This window comes from Manis pentadactyla, chromosome 10 (assembly GCF_030020395.1).
Source record: "Manis pentadactyla isolate mManPen7 chromosome 10, mManPen7.hap1, whole genome shotgun sequence".
Classification (NCBI taxonomy): Eukaryota; Metazoa; Chordata; class Mammalia; order Pholidota; family Manidae; genus Manis; species Manis pentadactyla.
In genome coordinates, this window is record NC_080028.1 from 87,539,451 (window position 1) to 87,559,402 (window position 19,952).

Genomic DNA, 19,952 nt, shown 5'->3' on the forward strand with positions numbered 1-19,952 from the left:
TGCGGTTCCGTCGCCGGTGGAGCCGCAGACCAGGTACGGACCAGACGCACTGGGCTAAGAGCGGACTGGCTCTTGGCTCCGGGCGGCCAGGCGGCGGCGCCGTGCCGGTGGAGGCTGCTGGGTCATTCGTCCATGCCTTTCACTCGGCCGGCGCCGCTTCGCTTCGGTACCTCTTGCCGTCCTCCGTCCCAGCCTGGGGCCCGGCGGCGCCGCCCTGGGCGGCCCCCTTAATCGTGGTGCTTGGCCTGCCCGTGTCAGGCGCTTGTCTCCAAGTTTTCCGCGGTGCGGCCCAACTCCGACTGACAGACGCTTATCATTTCCTGGCCGCCTCCTGCCCCCCGCCTACCCCTCGCGGTGGTTTCCTGCTGGCCAGCTCCCTCCTCACTGTCCAGTCCGCGGAGTCTGCAAGGGCACCTGTGGTGGCGACCGGTCGGGTCGTGACCCGGGCCCCTCGGGGATCCGTGTGCTTTGGAGGCTCGGGCCCAGATCGCAATCGAGCCTTGGCAGGGGCGCCGAGACTCACGGACCCGCTTCGGTCTTGGGGAGGGAGAGGTCTCTCGTGGCCCCGGGACGAAGATTGGCCCTAACTTTGGTTTCCTGTGATTGAGGGCACGTTGTGGACCTGGTGTTAGGAGCAGCAGTCCTTGCTTCCGAACTGTCTTGGAGGAGAAAAAAGGTGATGCCCATCACGGAAGCTCAGTAGAGAGGAAGGGAAGGACTGAGCCGCGTGAGATAGTGGGTCACGGGCGGATGGTGGTGTCTCAGCTGGTGACCAAGCCTTGCGGTTGGGAAATGTGTCAGTGGACGCTGGGGGACTTGGTTTGCTCTTGAGATTAGATGTGAAAATTTGCCAGGACGAGTTTCTGGCATCATCTGGGGAGTTCTTTGAATCTGAAGAGATTTTCCTTTTTGGGGGGTGGGGAGAGGGATTTAAAAAGTTGTACCTTTTTTTCTGTAAATTTAAAACTGCCCCCCCAAAAAGTCTATTAATTAAAATAGTTGTGTCAAGAAAGCTCACCGGAGGTGCAAGATTTGGTTATATTGTTAGTCCATTTATTGATAAATAATGGTAACTCTTAAGAATTACTGGTTCTTATGTGTAGGATTAAGAAGTGTTCAGGATTTGAATTTTTACTCACCTTGGAAGCAATCATGTTTCTTCTCTCTAGAAGTCAGTTTAGCAGAGAGTGGGACATCAAAGATACTTTCAGTGCAGTGTGGTAAGTAGTGTAAACTAAGATAGAGCACTGATAAGGGACACTGCGGGGTGTGGAGGGTGGAAGAAGGTGTCGGGGAATACTTCCTGAAAGTGTCTTCTTTGAAGAATGAGTAACATTCAGACTAACGAGGTGGGATGTGAATTTTAGGGGTAGGTAGGAATGTAGAAGTAGGGCAACCAAAGGAGAAGAGGCCAGTAACTACTAGAAGGTGGTTTTTGAAAAGTGAAGAAGTGCAAGGCAGAAGGTGGTGGCAGATAGGGGCAGAGACGCAGGAGCTTGGGCTTTTACCTGATGACTAAACCAGGGAATGGTTTTCAGGAGGGTCACTGAGTGGGTAAAGTGGAATTTTATGTAGACCTTACTGGTTGCTATGAGGCTGGTGAAGACTGTGCCCAATATAGCGCTTGATTATGTGGTATTTTGTATCTTAACCTTTTCTGCTCTTTAAATGTTTGAATTGGATCGTCATTTACTAATTGTTTCTTTGTGTAAGAGTATCTGACCCTTGCTAATTTGTAAACTTCTATAAACAAGAATTCTGCTTTTATCTCTGCATTCTCAATCCAATTTGGGCATTCACAAGTGTCTATGAGTACTTGTTGACTTGATGACAGTTCATTGATTACTGATGCTGGTTTTCAGTGAAAAAAAACTCCATGAGTATTTAACTCATCTTAATTTCTACATATAGAAGAATTAACGATCTTATTTCAATTACTTGTGTCAGTCTTTGGCTAGTGACACAGAATTTCAGTCTTGACAGTGAGTTCAGTTTTTGGTACATGTGTTTTTATTGGTTACAAAGTAAACATCTCTAGCAGAGATGACCCATCCTTAAAATGTAGGAGATACTTGTGTAACATAACATCTGCCTCTTCTTTGACTCATAATAGAAATGCTATTAAGTGGCTTCTTAACCCATAAAGTTATGACACTAAAAACAGTTTCACAATAGAGGCAAAACATTTTGAAAGTCTTATTAAATGCTCATTTCTGTCATAAAGTATTGTAGAAACTTTATGTCTGTTGTTTCATGACTGAAATGCCTTGAAATAATCTATTGTTGATGATATAAGAAAAGTTGGCTTGTCTTTATCTCACAAATATTATGTCTTTGATATGTGCATAAAATGCTTTAAGAAAAGGCTGTACTTCTGTGGTGTTGCTTTCAACTTACCTTGATTCCTGTGTTTAATGAAGTTTTTGTGGGTGGGGTAGAAAGTAATTTTTACTGAATAGTAGAAAATTTTTCATGTTTCTAATTGTATATATACTTCACTTGTTTATAGTCACCAGGAGGGGAAGAATATAATTATAATAAACTAGTTATATAAATATGTAGGTAAAAGTCAAGTTATGATCAGAATGATGAGTTTGTGAATGGGTAAATTTTTACTTAGAGTGTTAAGCTTTTTATTTTCCTCAAATGACAGCAAGGAGATTGCTGAAGTCCCTGCAGGAATGTAGCAAGAGCCTCTGGGACTCCAAATTCTGTGCTGTGTCACCTTAAGGAGCAGTTGGCAGCATCTTCTGTGCTCGGCACAGGACAACTCAGAAGTTGTGCAAAATTCTTATGAATCGTTTTTGAAGCTGTGTATTTTATTCCCATTCAGAATAAATAATTGTAATTGCATTAGTGGTGATTCGGTTTGTATTTCTAAATTAAAAATGACTTTTGGAAGATTTTTACTTTGGGGTATGTTTGCAATTTGTGTGTTCCAAAGTTAAAAATAATGAAAGTTTTATTTTTCTAGTTCCTGTTGTTAGGATTTCCTAATTTTAAACATAATATTTGCCAGAGCACTCTCTTTTTTTTGAACACAAAAAATAATGCCTTCAGAAACTGAATTCATAAAATGTTTAGTTATGGAAGAAAATATCTTCTTATTGTGCTGTAATATTTTTTAAGTGGAACATATCATTTACTTATCTCACATCTTGTTCCAGAAAGGATTCATAATGACTTACAAAGGTACATATAACATACTACTGGTAACACACAAAAATAAGGGGGTGATGAATTCAATACTGAGGGAGAAAAATTAAGAGGGAAACAGGAATGAGGTCTATACACAAAGTACTTGGACTGAAGTCATGAGTATTTGTTAGAGGGCCACAGATTTGACTGCTTTTTAGTAGCAAGTTCAGAGAGAAACAATCAGTCACATAGTTCAGTGACCTTAAGATAAAATACTAATTTCTCCTTAAGTAAACACAGCATGAATTTCGAAAGGACTGTGTTATATTTTACTTTGTTTTTTAGTAAAATTCCTCATTGCTTCATTGTGTAGGTTAGTGACATAACATCAAAACAATTCAGTAAAAGCAGTTCTGGTGCTGGCACAAAATGTTATCTAAGTACTTAAATCTCTAGACTGATTTAATTTAAGGATCTGTTTTAAATAAATAGATGGGGACTGCACATTTTCAGATTACCTTCCATAAATATTTTGTTTCTTAGTGATGCTTTTGCTATAAATGTGTCAACAGTGGGGTTTGAGTTTGTGCTTCCTGACAAGTTCCTGCAGTACATCTGTGTCATGCAAAATGGAAGGGTCTGACAAGGACAAATATTTAAATGAAAATCACTTCACCCCACACAGATGGGCTGACGGAATACCAGACAACAAACCTAAGATTGATTTCTGGAAGTAGGTTTGAGGTGTTAGCTCCAGCACAGAGAGCATTGGCTTTTTCAGTGCAGGCATGCAATTTATTTATTTACTTATTTTTAAATTTTGGTATCGTTAATGTACAATTACTTGAACGACATTATGGTTACTAGACTCCCCCTATTATCAAGTCCCCCCCACATACCCCATTACAGTCACTGTCCATCAGCATAGTAAGAGGCTATAGAATCATTACTTGTCTTCTCTGTATATACTGCCTTTGGCATGTAATTTATTTTTAAGAAGGGAACAAATTCACTCATCTTAGATGGAGTATACAGTAAATTAATATATCTGTATTTTGCTTAAACTAAAAAGTTGCCCATTTAAATAATAATAGTTAATATTATCAAGTGCTTGTGTGGGCCAGGTAATGTGCTAATAATGACCTCTTTACATGCATCATCTCAGTGTCTTCTCCCCTCATACCACCTCCTTAAAAGAAATATATAAAGAAATGTGGTTCAGAGCACTAACCAGTTACAAGTCATACAGGTTATGGAGATTTGAACTCAGGTAGTCTGACCCACTCGGTGCCTGAACTCAATTATGACTTTATACTATCTGCAGTAGACTAGACTATGACCCACAAGGTGGGGCTAGACCTAAACAGTAGAAGTAAACACATTGCCAAGTATCAGAACCCAGTACAAAAAGGCCTTGAACAGTTCTAGATCTTCCTATCTAAAAAAATAGGCTGGAGCTACAAGTTCAGGACATTTTCCTAAAGCTGGGGGAAAAGTACATCTTCTAGGCATCAGGGTTGGAGAAGTGGGAATAATATTTTATGTGTTTTCCTCTAAAATACATTTCTTTCTTTCTATTTGCTATAAATTTGTCTCGAGATCAGGAAAGCCACAGTGATATATATACCATTGATAATGTGCATTTGGCACATTTGGCACATTTCCAAAGGTAATGTGCCATTCTGGAAAAAGGTTTGTATGTTAGAGTAAAACTTTACCTGGTGATTACACTGCCATGATACGGGATGAATTTAGGTTATACATTTATAGTGACATTGTTAGGGGAATGTGTTCCCAAATCTTACTTTATTTTATTAGGACTTGTATTGCATTAGAGTAGTGCTGATAAGTAAACATTTTTTTATTGTGAGTTTTCATATGAGACTATTTCAGGTAATTCTAGATGATTTTATTTTGAAGTATTGTAGTTTCTACAGTATACTGTAAATTGAGACCTAGCCTATGAAACTAGAGAATAGAGGACATCCTTATCCTTAATCAGTAAACAGTGGACGGAACTGTCCTTGCTTAAATATGGTTATGTAACATAGAAGTTCCTTATTTGCATTTCCATAGAGCTTTTGACATTGTTTTTTGAATGTGGTTCCTGTAAAATGAGTTGGGCTTGTGACTAAAGTTTTGAATAGGATGTTAGAAGAATGCAAATAAACATGTCAAAACAAAAAACAACACTATACGATGAAATATAATGTCTGAAATACATTATAATTAATGTCTCAGCAAGTAATATGCCTTCTACTTGGCAAATTGGATTACTTTATTTACATAAATTAACCATTGCAATTGGAGTTGGTAGTGTGATAAATGTGTAGATGTTATTTGTGTAGGGTTTCATATATTTTGTTGTTAAGAATGTTCACATGTTAAATATCATTTATGAGGAATAATCAGATGGCAGAGTGTTTTTATACCCAAATGCTAACTGCTGATGCTTTTACAAAACATTGTGTTACCTGCCCCAGGAAATAGAATTTCTGATCACAATGTTGAATTTCAGTATTAAGTCCTTTGAGTATAAGCTATATGAAATAGATACCACTTTTTTTCAAGAGCCTACTTTTGTTCTTGGACATATTTGGGAATATACCGCAGACAGATTGATTTGTTCTCGTAACTTTTGCCTTTTCAGTACTTTGGCTAGTGACTGAATCAAATTGTGTGGGGGGGGTGGGGGGCGGTTATATATGAAAGGGTATCTCGCCGCGACCCTCCTTACCCAGAATGACTCAGGAGATACGGGCCTATGTAAGAGACTTTATTATCTGAACGAGAAAGTGGCGCCCCAGAGGTGGGTGGGGAAAGAGAGAGAGAGAAAGGGAGAGGGAGAGAGCAGTGGGACACAGAGAGAGAGAGAGAGAGAGAGAGCAGGGAGAGCAGAGAGAGAGCAGCAGAGAGAGAGAGAGAGACAGAGACAGAGAAAGAGAGAGGGCAGTGAGACAGACACACAGAGACTGGGCAGGAGCGTGGTGCCTTTTATTGTGGCGGATCCGCACTACCTGTTGCTTTGGGGGAGGGTCGGGATGTTGAGAGACAAGGCGGGGTAAGCCCAGTCAAGCCCCAGGCAAACCCAGGCATAATTCTCACTGGCTTATGTGCTTGGGACCATGGGGTAAATGGAGAATAAATTACTATATTCTTACATTCCTCCCTTTTCTGTTTTATAAGTGGTAGAGGATTTGGGAAGGGGTGAAGGTTAGTCTTGAGTAACTGCTTCTTGCTGATTAGGGGCGATGAAGTTCATTTTTGTATTGATGGGGGGCGGTCCTCAGATGAGCCCTTGGTCTGCAGTGGCGATGGCATTTTCCAGGTTCAATAAGGATCATCGTCTTTGGAGAGGGGTTGGTAATCCTGTAATATAAGCTGGTTAAAGGTTTGGTTAGAAATTTTTTGCATTTGGGCTGATTGCTATGTTTACATAGGGTGGCTGAATTAATAGCATTTCTTGGGACATATGTGTAGGCAGAAAAGCAACCTGTAGGGCAAAGGGAATCCTTGATGGTCCAATCTTTTGGACAGTCTGAAAGAGAAGAAAGGGCTGGCACTGGGAAGATAGGTCTGGTGAGAGAGTAAGTGTTGAGACCAGGGTTAACAATCCTGAGGCATGACGCATGGCTGTTGTAAGGGAGGTCTTAGGACTCGGTGCTGGCAGAAACTTCTTCAGTGATGAGTGGAAGTGGAGATGAGCAGCGCGAAATGCGGAGAGTAAGAGGTCCCTTCAGGGTAGAGTAGGAACCTGTGGGAGATTTGGTGGGAGGGGAATAAGCTGAGACAAACGGCTTAAGGTGGGAGTTGTGTATCTAATGGGGAAGACCCTGGAGTTTAACTGCAGTTGGCGTGGAAAGGGTTACCGTGTATGGTCTTTGCCATTTGGGAGTTAGGGATGGTGTTGCTTGGTGTTTGGAATGGACATGGTTTGGAGAAGTTTTTACTTGTCTATGGTAATGGCTTTGTAGCGCGGGGAGAGCTGAACTCCCAGATATGTGACCTGAGCGGCAGACAGCTGAACTTTGGAGGGTGAAACTCGATAGCTGTGTTCTGAGAGAAAGTTTAAAAAGAGAATAGTATCCTGTTGAGAGGTTTGTAGGGAAGGACTGCACTGGAGGAGATCATCTACGTATTGAAGGAGGGTGGAGCTCGAGAGAGTAAGGGATTTGAGGTCTTGTGTTAGAGCCTGTCCAAAAAGGTGGGAACTATCTTTAAAGCCTTGGGGAAGGACTTGTTAGGTCTTCTCTGAATATTAAAAAGTAACTTAACATAAGGAATCTCCTGCCTCTATTTTTCTTTGGGATACCGGCGTTTTGGTCTGGGAGTATATCTAAAGGCTGCCTGCTCAGCTCCCAAGGTGGGCTGAGGTATTGTCTATTTGCTAAAGAATCTTGTCTTTTAGTATGCTGTGTACAGCCGGGTCTGCAGTTAGTTGCTCAGTTTGCAAAATTACCTAGTCAGATCTGAAGGAGGAAAGACAGCACATAGGCTTGGGTCTTTTAGCCTTTTAGGATGCTAAAGTGAATCTTATACACGATTACAAATGATTAGCGTAATAAAACATGTGCTACTCTTCTTTATCTGGGGAACGTTAACTGATCTCACTGAAGAATGATTCTAGAGCTTAATGTTCAACATAGTTTTAGTAGGGGGTGTTGCTAGCATGTAGTTTTACATTGCTCTGACTGCCAATATCCTGCCTTGCTTTCTTCAGAGGCTCTCACCTTATTCTAAATCCTATGGTCCCTGTCTCATTCTCCCCTCTAAAGATAGAGACTCTAGCTGCTGCTAGGGGAAAGGGGCGACGACCGCTCTGGCTGCTTCATGCTGAGAGAGGGCACAGTAAAGGGTGCAGCTAGGTCTCCATCACTGGTCAGTTGAGAGGGCCTCAGAAGGTTGGCACTTCTATTCCGGGTTTCATTTCTATTACTGTTTGCAGTTTTGTGGCTTTTAGGCAAGATAGAACAAATTATTATTAGGTTAAGTAGCAACATCTGATCTGGAGTTGGATTTTCCATTCTGGAAGGACAAACTTGATGAGATTAAGAATGCATGGCTGAATATGAGAACTAGAAATATGAAGAGTCTAATTGAGAATCATAGCCAGGTATTATGGGAAAACTAGAATTCTGGATCGAGTTTACATCTCAATGACTAGTATTAGGATTTAGTATACATAAGACTGCATTATTGAAATAATACCTTTCTCTAAAATCACCCTTTTTTATTAGAAGTAGCCAGATTAAGAAAATAATTAACAGTTGGCTTGATTATTTGCATAAGTGCAGCAAGAAGAGTAATTGATTACATGGGATCTTTTAAATGTGCTTTGCTGAAACTTTTTGTAAGGAATTTCAGATTGAACTTTTAAGGGCTTCTTGAGGCCAGAAAGTTAAGCCAGACTTGCCATCAGGTTGTGCCTGCAGTACCTGTAGATTTGGGTGAATTCCTCTCTTCTTGAGGTTCCCAAGACATTCCTGAGGTTCCTGCACTTGCCAGGAAGTGACATTCCTTACTCACCTGGTAAGGCTGCTGGGAACCCTGTAAGCAAGGTACCAGGCCAGTTCTTCTAAGGGGCTTTGTTGGCTTTATAAAGTCAGTCTTAGTTCCTTAAAGCTGTCTGTTCATATCTGAGTTTACACATGTCTCTCTCAGGTATAAGGTTCCAGTCAAAGCCTTGGTAATATAACCAGTATTTTTAATTGATCCTCTTACAAGGAAAGCAGATTCTTATTGAACTTGTGCAAATAAACATACTGCCATGAAATATAAAAATAGTCACTGAGAGTTTTTAAATTCTGGAGGGATCAGGTAGAGAGAAAGATAAAGTTTCAATTCTGCTTATAAAGGCAGTCATTTACTAAACTGTTGTCAGCTTAAGAGAAAAAGCTTAAAACACTTTATCCACAACATCTGAAACAAAAAGCCACAAAATTATCTTCCTTAGTTTACTTAATCCTATGTAACTAATACCTGTTCTGCTGAAATCTAGTTTTTTACTAGTTTAGGAGTAATAAAACAATGAGTATAGATGACGAAAGACTTACAAATGACAATGGTTAAAGATCTGATGAGAGCTTACTGTAAGACAGTTGTCATAAGGAAATTTGGATATTTCTGTAACACAAAACATTCAGTAACAAAGTTTAGCATCATTCTCTGTGATAGTGCTTTCTAGGTAATTAAGCAGGTAAATAAGCCAAATTAGCCAAATATTTTCCTCAATGAGAAAAAATTCCTCTGACATGTTTCAGGGGCCCTCTGGAAAATATCAGAGTGAACTAGAGGTAAAAATCACCTTTTTGAATTTGATTTTGGGAAGCTGTTAAAAGTTTTAAGGCACTTGCTTAAATAGTCACTCACATTAGACAAAGCTACACTTCACTTTAAGCATTTTTCTTTGAAAGATTTAATAGACACCATCAACTTAAATGACTTTCGGTAAACTTAGGCAGCTGATAACCATGAGGACATGTCTATTCAGTTCAACTTAAATTATCATTAATGCTTAATATCTTCTATTAGAATTTTCTGGAAATTTTAGTATGCCCAATTTTTACAAGCGCTTGTCTTTGAATCAATTTTTATTAATACCATCCGGAGGTAGAAAAATATTTTTCATTTACACACTTAGGCACAAACATACAGATTGAGACGTAATGATACAGTGAGAGGACAGACAGAGCTCCTGGCGTGAGCCAGGAGGGGACAAGAGAGCCCATGGTGGTGCATTGTCTAGGAGTTTTATAGGCAGTTGAGGATATTTGGGAATGTGAAAAAAGCTTAGGGGTGTGGACTTTAAGGCAAGTAGTAGGTGTTTAGGATTGCAGGGGAGACAGAGAGAGAGCTTGGTTCAGAGGTAAGAGAAAGCCTGGATATATGGGATCTCTTTCCATTTGCCCCTACGCTCACAGAAGTTGTATAAGTTGCAGAGAATTTTAGGATCTAAAGAGCCATTTGGGGGCCATTTAGACTGATTGTCCAAGGGATATTGTGGCCAGATCTCATTACAGTAGTGAACAGGTTTGAGGTCGGGAGTGAGGTGGAGGGGCTTTAGATTATTGAGTAAGCACCCTAGCAGTGAATCTGCAGGAACAGAGGGGCCAGATCCCATGGTGAGAATGAGACCATTCAGAAGTCACTGAGGCATCCCTCAGTGATTGAGAAGGTTGAGGAGAAGACCAGGCACAGTTAGGGGGTCGTCACCACCTCTAACTGTGGGGTCGAGGCGAAAACGCCGGGGAGGCTCGGTACCTGCTACCAGGAGTTTTCGAGTCGAGTAGATACGTAGATAAAGGGAGGCCAAGCCTCAGCAGATGAGGATTCTCACCATGGGGAGGCAGAGAAGGGTCAACTATGGGGATCAACTGTGACTCTGAAAGTTGTGGTTGGGGGTGCCCCTGTTCCAGAGGAGCCCTTGGGGGTGCCGGACACTCAACGGTCACTTCCCAGGTTCCAAAGGGACATTTAAGTTGACCATAAAGGGGAGACTCACCATATCGAAGGCCAGTGTTGGGCGAGAAGACGAATGACCAGGGAAATGGATGGTGAGCCCGTGGAGGAGGATCGGGCAGTGAGGGTTCCCAAAGCAGCTCAGGTTCCCGGAGGAAGAGCAAAGTCAATGGGAGAGCCTCATCTGAGTCACGGCACCAATGAAAGGGTATCTTGCTGCGACCCTCCTTACCCAGAATGACTCAGGAGACACGGGCCTAGGCAAGAGACTTTATTATCTGAAGGAGAGAGTGGCTGCCCCAGAGGGGGGTGGGGAGAGAGAGAGGGAGGGAGAGGGAGAGAGCAGTGGGACAGAGAGAGCAGAGAGCAGAGAGATAGAGACAGTCAGAGAGAGAGCAGCAGAGAGACAGACAGAGAAAGAGAGGGCAGCAAGACAGACACACAGAGACAGAGGGCAGCAGTGTGGTGCCTTTTATTGTGGCGAATCCGCTTGGCCTGTTGCTTTGGGGGAGGGTCGGGATGTTTAAAGATAAGGCGGGGTAAGCCCAGTCAAGTTCCAGGCAAGCCCAGGCATAATTCTCACCGGCTTATGTGCTTGGGACCATGGGGTAAATGGAGGATAAATTACTATAGTCTTACAATATATACATACACATGTATATAAATAAAAATATATAGAGTTGTATGTAAGTATATGTAAAATATGAAGTATTTTATATATAAAATAAAAAATATATAGTACATATAAATATGAATATGTGTGTATATATAATAATAAGCTCAATTTATTAATTTGCTAACATATAAATAAACTAGTGCTTGAGAAATGTTGAGATTCTTTTGAAATTTTAAGTTTTTAGATTCTGACAGAAGATTTTAATGCCAGGGTTCTTGTTTGCAGAGTCGAAGAATGAATTTTGCAAACACCCAAGGTAGGAGAGCCAGGGAGAGGCTTTTATTGAGAGATACAGTGAGAGGACAGAGCTCCTGACTCATGCTGTTGGATTCTCTCAGAGGAGGACGCCGCCTTAAATTACTCACGGAAGGCGTCTCTTGATGCAACAAGCAAGAGGAATTTATTCAGAGGCCAGCTAGCTGGGGTCCATGTGTTAGCCCGACGCAGCAGGTCTCAACAAGGACCTCGAACACACAAAGCCAGAAGTTTTTATAGCATTTTCAAAGGGGCAGTATTTTCTACAGTCACAATACAGTGGTTTTTTTTTTTTTCATAGACACATAAATTTTCAGCTGACGCCTCATCCTGGGGGTCTGGTTAGATAAAATCACTTTCGGAATGTTTAGGGTGGTTCTAGCAAGATAAGCTTAACTGATTGAGGTTGGCTAACTAAAGGTCACTACAATTAACACTGGCTGACTAACTTGTTTTTCAAAGTTCTAGTAATTTTTCTCCTTCTAGGTTAGAAAATGGTGTTTGAGCCTTTAAGATGGCTGTGCTTATGCTAACTTTTGATTCTTCAGGTTCTACATTTTCCCACTTCTCTTTAAGGGCATTCTAGTCATGGAATGTCTGTATCTTCCTGTTGGGTGAGTGAATGATATTGTTGCTGCAACATTAGTACATGAACGGCACTTACTCTTTCTCTAACAAAAGTTATCAGCCGATTTAATATGCAGGGTCTCAAAGTGAGGAGCAACACAAAGATGAGTAAGGGCCCAGCCAGAGTGGATATCAAGGTCGTAAACCATGGGGACTTAGTGAACTAAGATTCAAATAGCCCTTGGGCGGCTTCTCGTTCTCTCTTTCTCTGGTCTAGCCTTTCTCTAAGCTTTGACATTGAATTTCTTACTACTCCGGAATGGTCTGCATAAAAGCAGCATTCTTCTTTTAAAGCTGCACACAATTTTCTTTCTTTTAGAAACAGCAGATCCAGCCCTCGTCTGTTCTGCAAGACTACTTCAGAGAGGGAAGTCAGAGATTTTTCAAGTTTAGTAATGGATTGCTCTATGGTTTTTAGGTCTTCATCAAGAGCTGTCCTTAGTCCCTCATAATGTTGGTTCTCTTGGATAATAGTGGCTGTCCCTGTTCTTACTCCGGCTGCGACTTTTATCTCTAACAACATAGCTAAGGTCAGCGAGACCGGCTCCCTCCTATATCTATGCCTAGGTTCAAATTCAGCTACGAATGAGAGGTCATCATGATACATCAACCTGGGCACTAGCTGAACTATGATACAGAAATCGCGGGAGGAGTTGAAGGCAGAAGTAGAGACACATGGGGTCACTCCAGTGTTACAAGCCCACTACTCTTCGGGAGGAGGGACTAGGTACTCATTTTTACCTGAGGAGGTCACAGCTATGGTTTTATTACACAAAGCTTTATGGGTTGGGGGGACTGAACTTAAACATTTTTTTCTTCTAGTTACTTCAGTCAGAGTTAGCTTCTTGTGGCTTTTCCAGCTACAGATCTCGTGACGGGTTGTCCTGTTAAAACTGCCTAACAATCTCAATCTTTCATAATAAGGCGGCTCAGAAGAGAAACACAACTAACAGGATTCAGTAGTGTTAGGGTTGGTGGTATTTAAGACCTGAAAAGCCTCTTCAAGGAGGTTGAGAAGGCGTTGTCCGGTGCCAGGAAGGGAGGTGGCTCGGCCAAGAGTGGAGGCGGAGGGAGTGGTGGCAGAGTCTATAGGTGGGGGCTAGGGACTGTTTTGGGGCTGGGGCTGGGAGACGCGGTTGATCCCGCAAGACAGCGTTGGGTCTTACTGGGGCAGCTGGAAGGGTCTCAACTTTGAGCCTGATAGTAAATATGAGGCTTTTATCATATCTAGATTTATAGTATCTGAGCCCCCACTGTCGTCTAGTGACTTATCTATCATACTGGCGCTTTTTATCACTGAACGTGATATTTAAGGGGTTGCATAGCCCTGTCTGCTCACAGTTGGGGGATGTGTGATTCAGGACTACTTTAAGGAGGTTTCAACTGGACACGGGGTTCTAATAAACATTACCCGTAGTTTCACAGCCCCAAGAGCTACAATAAAAGGATTTTAAGCCTTCACACTGTCGGGCTTGTTGGTGGGTTCGTCTGTCACGGGGGCAGACATAGAAGGTAGTGGTTTTTATCTTATTGCGTGCTCAGGGATAACTACACTCGCTGTCTCTATAGGAAACCTGGCTCTGGGCTGCAGAATAATCGCGGTCTGGTGGTCGAATTAGGTGGGCCTGTCTCTAAGGTATATTAGGTATGTCTCAGGTATCTAATCTAGCAACTAGGGTGCAAACATCAGGGTGCAGGGATGGCCACCAGGTCTTAAGGGGGGCAGTCTTAGAAACAGACTACACTGCCTCTCCTGTCTGAGAGAAAACCTGCCATGTCAGCAACCTGGGTTCATGGGGGTTAGGGTTCTGGAAGGTGGGAAGTAACTGGGTCATTAGAATTAGAATTGTTAGTGACACAATTATTTTTACACAAGCGAAATTTAAGAGGGTTATCAGTTCGAATTACTCGCCAGTCCGGGTCTGGTTGAGGCGCTTTCTTCAGATGTGAAGCATGTATCCAGGAAGAGATGCTATCTACTTTCACAGCTGTAGGTGTGGTCAAAAGGATGATGAAGGGTCTTTTCTACTGAGGCTCAAGATTTTCCGTTCGATGTCGCCTTACGTAGACAGAGTCTCCCACTTGGAACGGGTGAGGTACTGAAATGTCCTCTGGCTGATAGGCTTCTCGGATAGAGGCCCACACTTCTTTCTGCACAACTTCTAGAGCCCGTAACTTTTCAAGCAGAAACTTATTAGTCACAGATTCAGGGGATATGTGGAGGTGAGCTGCATTTAGTGGAGCCGGGGCTCTAAACATTATTTCAAAGGGTGTTAGTCTAAAACGGCTGGGGGGTGTTTCTAACTCGGAATAAGGCGAAGGGAAGGAGGACTAACTAATCATATAAACCAGTCTCTATGGATAATTTAGTCAGGGTCTCTTTTAGAGTTCTATTCATCTTTTCTACCTGTCCTGAGCTCTGGGGCCTGTATGCACAATGCAATTTCTAATCTGTCCCTAAAATCTTGGCCAATCCCTGACTTACCTGGGCAACAAAGGCAGGGCCGTTGTCGGAGCCGATTACCTTTGGGATTCTAAACCTGGGAAATATTTCTTCAAGGATCTTTTTAGACACCGTCTGAGCTGTCTCAGTTTTGGTGGGGAATGCCTCTGTCTATCCTGAAAATGTGTCTAGGAAAACTAGAAGGTACTTATATCTATACTTAGCAGGCTTGATCTCAGTGAAGTCAACTTCCCAGTAAGCTCTTGGGCGATCCCCTCGAAGTCTTTTCCCGGATGTTACTGGATTTTTACTCACATTTACTAATTGGCAGGGAACATAATTTCTTACAACCTCGTCAGCCAGTTTTCTTAATCTAATAACATGATAAGGGGAGTCTTGAACTAAGGTCTTTAGGTTTTTTGCTCTCAAATGTGTCAATTGATGCAATTGCCTTAAGTATTCTTCTGCCTCTCTCTGGGGCAGGACAACTCTCCCTTTTTCAGACTTGTATATCTCGTGGGGTGAGGAATTTTTAAACTCTAATTTGTTTATACAAGCGAGGTCTTCGGGTGTATACTGGAAGCTCTTAATACAAGTGGCCTCCGGGTACACTTGGAGGGGTAAGATATTCATTCCCTGGGCTGCTTGTTTTGCAGCTTGGTCCGCCTTTCTGTTTCTTTGAGCTATTAGAGAGTCGCTTTTTTGATGCCCAGGGCAATGTATTATTGCCACTTCTCTAGGTCTATGGATGGCTTCTAACAAATTTAAAATTTCTTGTTTGTTTTTAACATCTCTCCCGGCAGAAGTCAATAACTTTCTCTGTCTATAAATAGCCCCGTGTATGTGAGCGGTGGCAAAAGCGTATCGGCTGTCGGTATAGACGTTAAGTCTCTTACTTTCTGCCATCTTTAGAGCCTGAGTCAGAGCGACGAGCTCTGCTCGCTGTGCAGAAGTGCCCGTTGGAAGTCTACTGGCCTACACGATTCGGTTATCATCTACTACTGCAGCTCCTGCCATTCTCTTACTATCTATAATGTAACTGCTCCCGTCTGTATACCAAGTCAGGAGTCCTGGTCCTTCTAAAGGCTGATCTTGTAAGTCCTGGCGGGTCCCCGTCTCCTCAGCCAGGATTTCCTGGCAGGTATGAAGTACTTCTTTTCCCAAATCGGGGAGCAGAGTAGCTGGGTTTAGGATGGTGGGTGGGGCAAATTCTACACGATCACGATTCAGGAGTAAGGTCTGGTAGTGAGTCATTCTGGCATTTGACATCTATCTTTCGGGTGGTTGCCGGATTATGCTCTCCAACGCATGTGAAGCAACCACAGTGAGTTTTTGTCCCAGTGTTAGTTTGTCAGAATCTTTAGCTAGGAGGGCCATAGCTGCTACTACTCTCAGGCAGGCAGGCCACTTACTACTCACAGGGTCTAATTTTTTTGACAGATAGGCGACAGGTCTCTTCCAAGGTCTCCATTGTTGGGTCAACACTCTTCGAGCTACTCTGCTCCGTTCGTCCATGAAAAGGACAAATGGTTTAGTTACGTCTGGCAATGCTAGAGCGGGTGCTGAGAGGAGGGCTTTCTTGATATCATCAAAGGCCTGTTGTTGCTCAGATCTCCAAACAAACGGGGCTGTCCCCTTGGTAAGGGGGTACAGAGGGGCGGCCAAGGAAGCATATCCGGGTATGTACAATCTACAAAACTCTGCTGTCCTCAGAAACTCGCGAACCTGGCGTGCTGTAGTGGGGACCGGAATCTGCGTCACAGTCTGCTTCCGGGCTTCAGTAAGCCACTTTTTCTCTTTTCTCAGGGAATATCTCAAATAAATCACTTGTTGTTGGCAGATCTGTGCCTTCTTAGCAGATGCTCTATACTCTAATTTGGCAAGTTCAGTCAAAAGGGCTTCAGTGGCCTCTTGGCAGGTCTCCCGGGTGGGAGCGGCTATCAATAAGTCATTAACATATTGCAGCAAAGTTACCTGTGGGTTTGAAGCTCGGTAGAAAGCCAAGTCCTGATGTAAAGCCTCATCGAAGAGGGTGGGCGAGTTCTTGAATCTTTGTGGCAAACGAGTCCAGGTCAATTGCCCAGTAGTTCCTGTGGTGGGATCTTTCTACTCAAAGGCAAACAGCGGTTGGCTGTTCTGGTGCAAGCGCAGACAAAAGAAAGCATTTTTTAGATCTAAAACTGAATACCAGATGTTTTTTGGGGCCAGGGAGCTTAGTAGGTTATAGGGATTTGGCACGGTGGGGTGAATGTCCTGTGTCCTTTTGTTAACTTCTCTTAAATCTTGTACTGGTCGGTAATCTCCCGTTCCTGCCTTTTTTACAGGCAGCAAGGGGGTGTTCTATGGGGATTGACATTTTACTAATATTCCCTGTTCTATAAGCTTCCGGATATGTGGCCCAATTCTATCTCTGGCTTCTTTACTCATTGGATATTGCCTCACAGTCACTGGCAAGGCTGAAGCTTTTAGTTCTATGATTACAGGGGGCTGGTTCTTGGCGAGCCCCATGCCCGCCGTCTCCGCCCAGGCTCCTGGGAATTGGTCGAGCTACTCCTGAGTAATTCGGGAGGGCTCTGGTTCTATAAAAAGACAGTATTCGTCTTCTAATTTTATGGTCAGAATACTCAAGTCTAAAAGCTTATTTTCTTGATTAGTCACCAGAGGTTTCTCAGCTTGAAAAGATATTTGGGCTCCTACTTTGGTTAAGATGTCCCTTCCTAACAGGGGCGTAGGGCATTCTGGTATAATGAGGAACGAGTGACTTACTCGTCCTACTCCTAAGTCTACTGCTCTTCAGGTGGTCCATGCATATTGTTTCTGGCTTGTAGCTCTAATCACTCAAGACTTTTTGCCAGAGAGAGGGCCCTTGTCTTTAGTTAATACAGAATGTTGAGCACCGGTGTCTACTAGGAACTCAACGGGTTGCCCCTCCACTTTCAGAGTTACCCTGGGCTCGGGGAGGGGTTCCGAGCCCCGTCTTCTCTAATCTTCATCTTCCAGCAGAGACAACACCTTTTTTGGAGGCTTCTGCAGTAGCTTTTTAGGGCATTCTTTCACTTAATGTCTTTTCTCTTTGCAGTATGCACATTGATCTTTATCTAAAGGAGGCCGGTTGCCCAGGTACCCTGCTTTACTAGTTCTACTACTAGAGGGCGGGCGTCCCTTACCTTCTACTACTGCGGCTAAGATTTTTGTTAAATTTCTCTCATGCTTCTTATCTTTCTTTTCTTCTTTACTTTCTTTTTCCTTTTCTTTCTTTAATTCTTTCTCTTCCTCAGTCTCTCTCTTATGATAAACTTTCTCAGCTTTTTTCACCAAATCTCTCAACGACAAATCCTGTAAGCTTTCTAGTCTCTGAAGCTTCTTTCTAATATCAGGCGCTGATTGCCCAATAAAGGCAAGAGCTACTGAAGCACTGTGTTCCTCAGAAGTGGGGTCAAAAGGAGTATACCGCCTGAAGGCTTCTATCAGGCGTTCTAAGAACACTGCGGGTGCCTCAGCGGCTCCCTGACTAACCTCTCTTACCTTGGCCAAATTGGTGCGGCGCCTTGCAGCCCCGCGAAGACCTGCCACCAGAGCCTGGCGATAGATGGTTAGTCGCTCTCTACCTTCTGGAGAATTAAAGTCCCAGTTGGGTCTGGTCAGTGGGAACCCCCTTTCTATATCATGAGGGAGTTGCGACGGTCGTCCGTCAGCTCCAGGCACGTTCTTTCGCGCTTCCAGGAGGATCTTTTCTCTTTCTTCCGTGGTGAAGAGTACCTGTAAGAGCTGCTGACAATCATCTCAAGTGGGCTGGTGAGAGAACATCAGGGACTCTATCAGTCTCATTAGTCTCTGCAGTTCCTCTGAAAAAGGAGGGTGGTTAGCTTTCTAATTATATAAATCGGCAGAGGAGAATGGCCAGTATTGCAGAGGTTGGAAAGGCGGGTCTCCTTCCTCCCCGAGAATGGGGGCCCCATAAGACCTGAGGGGAAAAATACCTGATGGGTCCAATGCGGCCCCTCGGCGCCGCCGAGTTCCCTGGGCCGGTCCCGGAGCTGGCCCCGATGCCTCGGTACCAGAGGCTAGAGGCATCGGAGGTGCCGGGGCCGGAGGCACTGGGGCTTCGGGCGCCGGGGCCTCGGGCGCCAGGGCAGAGGCAGGAGGGTAAGGAGGGGGATCATCAACTATGAGCAAGTCTTGAGTGTCAGGGTGTATTTTGGTGGTCTCTTTCCTTTTTCCCTGAGGTTGAGCCTGAGCCAATAAGACTCGAGAGTTCGCTTTCTTTCGCACCCAGGGCTTTACCCAGGGCGGTGGATTTTCCACCAATTCTTGCCAGACCACAATGTAGGGCTGCTGATCCGGATGTCCCCGAGTTGAATTCTGGAAAACAACAGCTTTTACTGCAAGCAGAGTGGAGAGGTCAAAAGTCCCCTCCGGGGGCCATCTAACGTTAAAAGTGGGCTACTCGGAGGTAGAGAAAGTCTGCCACAGCCCTTTTTTAACTTCTACCGACAAGTCATGCGCCCTTGCTCTCACTTCTGTCCAATGACCTAACGTCAGGCTAAGGGGGGTCGTCACTGTCTGTCCCATTGCCAGTATAACAATTATTAGACACGTAAAGGACACATAAAACAGAGACACACAGAGATTAGACACACAGCGGCCGCTTTTTGTCTTCCTCAGATTTCTGACCAAGAACCGGAAGGAATCAGTGGGCTGATACTCTCGGCGCCCAAAAACCAACCTTATCTCATCCGGTTCACTTTTGCAGAAAAACAGGTGGGAGGCCACCAGGTGTCCCTGGCCCTCTAAACTCCCCGGGGCGTCCCCCAGGGTTGCAGCCTGCGGTGCTCTAAGTACGTCTACCGACCGCAGTCGCGACCCCTTACGGGACTGGGACGGCTGCCAGACAGAGGGTACCCTTTTCAGAACTCCCACCGGTCTCACTGAAAAACAGAACACAGAACACAGACAACTCAAAGCGCCACTAATCTTACTTCTTCCTCTAAGAACGGCTTCGGGAGTGAAGCGGGGTGAGCGCACGATCCCGGACGAGCCCCCAAATGTTGGATTCTCTCAGAGGAGGACGCCGCCCCAAATCACTCACGGAAGGCGTCTCTTGATGCAACAAGCAAGAGGAATTTATTCAGAGGCCAGCTAGCTGGGGTCCATGTGTTAGCCCGACGCAGCAGGTCTCAACAAGGACCCCGAACACACAAAGCCAGAAGTTTTTATAGCATTTTCAAAGGGGCAGTATTTTCTACAGTCACAATACAGTGTTGTTTTTTTTTTCATAGACACATAAATTTTCAGCTGACGCCTCATCGTGGGGGTCTGGTTAGATAAAATCACTTTCGGAATGTTTAGGATAGT

At 43.8% G+C, this 19,952-nt stretch overlaps 1 protein-coding gene across 1 annotated transcript in view; it reads left to right on the forward strand.

The window, feature by feature from the left end:
- TPST1 (tyrosylprotein sulfotransferase 1) overlaps positions 1 to 19,952 on the forward strand; it is a 591,927-nt gene that overhangs the window by 356,172 nt on the left and 215,803 nt on the right. The gene's annotated exons all lie outside the window — the stretch shown is intronic.